This window comes from Abrus precatorius, unplaced genomic scaffold, assembly GCF_003935025.1.
Source record: "Abrus precatorius isolate BTA unplaced genomic scaffold, Abrus_2018 Scaffold2, whole genome shotgun sequence".
NCBI classification, from domain to species: Eukaryota; Viridiplantae; Streptophyta; class Magnoliopsida; order Fabales; family Fabaceae; genus Abrus; species Abrus precatorius.
The window spans coordinates 13,068,884-13,073,191 of NW_020874362.1; positions in this window are offsets into that span (position 1 = coordinate 13,068,884).

Below are 4,308 nucleotides of genomic sequence, written 5' to 3' on the forward strand. Positions count from 1 at the left end.
CCCATTTTTGTAAAATTTATTTATTTGGAAATTAAATTAAGGTGTTATAATTTTGGTATCAGAGTAGTTCATCCAAACCGGATTGGGGTATCGGACTGAAGTGTCCAAGCTTAGTGTTGATATGTTTTGATTACCTTAATTATAAATGTTGATTTTGATCTGATTAGTTAAAGTGTGGTAATTGAATTGTTTGCTAGCTTAGATTAAAATGGTCGGTAGACATAGAGGAGCTGGGATCACCAACGACCTCATAGAATGGATAACCCAAGTTTAAGAGGCCTTGGTGCACAACCAAGATGCGGAGCCAACTGAATACTGAGGGTTGTCTGCCTTCACTAGGCACAATCCTCCTAAGTTTGAGGGCAAGTTCGACCCTGAGGGAGCCCAGAGGTGATTGGTTGATGTGGAGAAGATCTTCTATGCGATGGGGTGTAGAGGGGAACACAAGATGACCTACGCCATATACATGCTATGTGGGAAGGTGGAAGAGTGGTGGAAGTTTGCCAGTTAGACTTTGCCACAAGAGGGTGGCTATATCCAGTGAGAGGCGTCCAAGGCGAGCTTTCTAGGAAATTAATTTTTTTGAGATTTGAAGAAGCAAAAGACCAGGAAGTTCCTTGAGTTAAAGCGAGGGAGTATAACTATGGGGGAATATGCTGTAAAATTCCAAGAGTTGATGAAGTACTGGCCTTACTACCAATATGAAGATGAGGAGGAGGACTTGTGTACTCAGTTTGAACACAAACTGAGGCCAGAAATTTGAGTTGCTATTAGTGTTTTCCAACTGACTGACTTGTTCCCCTGGTGAGTAAGTATAGAATCTTTGAAGCTAACTCAAAGGGGAAGACTATGGAGACCAGGGGAAGTGATCCAATGAGGCAAGACAGAAGACCTCCTAGGTTTTCAAAGGGACCATACTCAAGGTCCAGCCATTCTCAGTTCAGAGGGACTTTATCTCAAGAGAAAAACAGTGGGAGTGGCTCAAGATCAGGTTTTTTTAAAGGGCCGATCAAATGCTTCAGGTGTGGAGGACCACACATATTGAGAGACTACCACAGCCACAGACCATGCAATGTTGTGGTGACTACCCCTATGGGTAAGCCAGTTGTAACGTCGTGGGTGTGTTTGAGATGTTCAATAATGGTGCATGGGAGAGACTTTGAGGTTGGCTTGATCTGTTTTTCTCTGTCCCAATTGGATGTAATTTTGAAAATGGATTGGCTAGCTGCTAACCATGTGCTGCTGGATTGCAGAGGAAAGACTTTGATTTTTGGTGCATCGATGTCAGAAATCCCTAGACTTATGAGTCAAGGTGCGTGGGAGAACACATTGAACGCTAAGGCCTTCATGGTTATGTTCTTGCTGGAGGCTTAAAGTGGAGTAGAGCCAGAGTACATTCTGGTGGTGAAGGACTTCTTGAAAGTTTTTCCTGAAGATGTTTCTAAATTGCCACCTGAGAGGGAGATCAAGTTAGCTATTGTCCTCATTTCGGGAGAAAGCCTGATTTCTGTGGCACCATATAGGATGTCATCGGTGGAGTTGGCAAAGGTTAAAAAGCAAGTGAAAAACTTGTTGCAGAAGCAGTTCGTGAGACCGAGTATGTCACCATGGGGAGCACCAATGCTCTTGGTGAAGAAGAAAGATGGGAGTATGAGGATGTGTGTTGATTATAAGCAACTGGACAAGGTGACGATACAAAACAAATATCCACTTCTGAGGATTGATGATTTGATGGACCAATTGAGGGGAGTTGTGGTGTTTTCGAAGATTGATTTGAGATTGGGGTACCATTAAATCAGGGTGAAGGATGAAGATGTGCCTAAGACGACTTTAGGGACATGGTATGGTCACTACGAGTACTTGGTGATGCCGTTCGGGGTGACCAATGCGCCTGTTATGTTCATGGATTATATGAACAGAATCGAAGACTCAGGAATAACATGCTGAGCACCTGAGGATTGTTTTGCAGATTTTGAGGGAAAGACAGTTGTACACTAAATTCTTAAAGTATTAGTTTTGGTTGTCACAAATTCAGTTTTTGGGACATGTAGTGTCCAAGGATGGGATCATGATAAATCCTACGAAGGTGGAAGCGATGGCCCGATGGCCGAGACCGACAAATTTGACAGAGATTCATAGTTTTTTAGGACTAGCGGGCTATTATAGGAAATTCATTGAAGGATTTTCTAAGATAGCTTTGCCTTTGATGAAGCTGACCCGCAAGGGGAAGGAGTTTAAATGGACCAAAGAGTGTGAAGTTAGTTTGCTGGAACTGAAGGTAAAGTTGGCTTCAGCACCTATGTTGGTTTTGCTTAACCTGGAGCGGAAGTTTGATGTATACTGTGATGCATCTGGGCATGGTCTTAGGTGTGTTCTGATGCAGGATGAAAGAGTGGTTGCCTATGTCTTGAGGCAGTTACGTCCGCATGAAGTCAACTATCCGACTCATGATTTGGAGTTAGCTACGGTGGTTTTTGCACTCAAGGTGTGGAGGCATTATCTTTATGGAGCAAGGTTTGAAAAACTTTAATGAAACTGTTTACTAGGAACTATTTGAATGAAATTTTTATTATTCTCATTTTTGTGAAATTTATGCATTTAGATATTAAATTAAGGTGTTACATAAACATATAAGGGTTAGTATGTATGAACCCATGTATGCATTTGATGAAACTGTGATGGCCATGAAAATAACCATGCCACTATAATTTTTGCTATGGCCATGTAATCAACAAAAACCAATCCATTTCAATGAACCATAGATTTTTCTTGAGCTTAAATACTATAGGTGAAGCGTATATTTTATAGGCGAGACCCAATGTTTGAACCTAACTTAGCTTCAATGAAAAGCTATCCGCTTAAGTAAAAACCAGTGGCCCCCTTAATTTAATCCTGTCTTTACCTTCAGTGCAATGGCCTGTGTTGAAGCTAATTATTATTAGCTTGAGCATACTATACTGAGCTTAAGCGAGTAAGTAATTTTGTATTAGTAATCGAGTACTGATTTGTGTTAAAAAAAACATGTTGACTTCTCCTAAAGTTAAAGTCTTTTGTGTAAATATTTGTATGAGTGTACTGGATTTACATTAGCAGTAATTGCTTTTCCTTCAATTCATTTTGCTTTGTTTTGTTGTTTAAATCTAGGATGACCCCTCCTAAAGCAAGTCATAAGGTCCCCGTAAGCAGAAACAGGAAGGCTTCTTAGCTTGGTAAAGCTTCCCACAATGTAGGCTACTAGGAAGATGAAACAGATAAAGCAAGCCCCACCTCTCCACCCGCCTTTCCCCCATTAAACAAGTCAAGGTTTCTGTGTAAGCTTAAACAACAAAGGTATTATACACTTGAGCACAAGGAGCTTTTACCTAAAAGGAAGATCCAGCTAGAACCAGATGAATTAGGAGTTTTAAGACGAGCTAAAAAGAAGGAAATGACATTTTTGGGCAAACCTTCCAAATCAAATCAATAAGGATATTGGGAAGGAGTTCTATGCTAATGCTTGGCCATTGAAATCTGGAGCGTTGGAGCAAAAATCTTGGGTGCATAAGTCAGGATGCCCTATGATTGAAATGCAATCAATGCCTTGCTGGGGAATCCATTGCTTTTGGAGGAAAGGGAACTCTACACTTATCAGCACATGAGGAAGAACAATATAGGCATGGGCTTCAAAGATGATGAAGTGATAGAAGTGTTATGCCTCCTAGGACACTCTTATGAAACTAACGCATAGGGGAATCCAATGCAATTCAAGAGGCAAAGTCTAAACACTCTCATGCAGATTTGGGCCTCATTCCTATATTCAAATATAGCTCCCACCTCACACACATCAGACCTTCGTATGCCAAGAGCTTACCTCGTCTACTGCATCATGGAGCGGTTGAGGGTAGATATAGCTACAGTGATTTATGAGGAGATTCATCATTTCATAATCTCCAATTCGTCTCATAAATCGACATCCTCCAAGCCTTTAGGCTTCCCTTCCTAGATCATAACCCTTTGCAAGGCCCATAGAGTTAAGATTCCTGAATAATTACCACCTATCCCACTTAAAAGGCCCATCAACATTCAGTTCATCAAAAATAACTATGTAAACCACACCAAGCACAATCCTCAGCTTGAGCATCAAGCACCCACCCTAGCACCTTCTACCCCACCACCCATGGACCCTTTTTTGATAAGTTATCTCTTGCACATTTAGCAACAATTGGGTGCAAAGCACCGAACCTATACAAGACTCAACCAATCATTCTATAGTTTTACACTACAGGGTATCTCTTCTTATTACCCTTGGCCTAGGCCCGAGGACTTTGC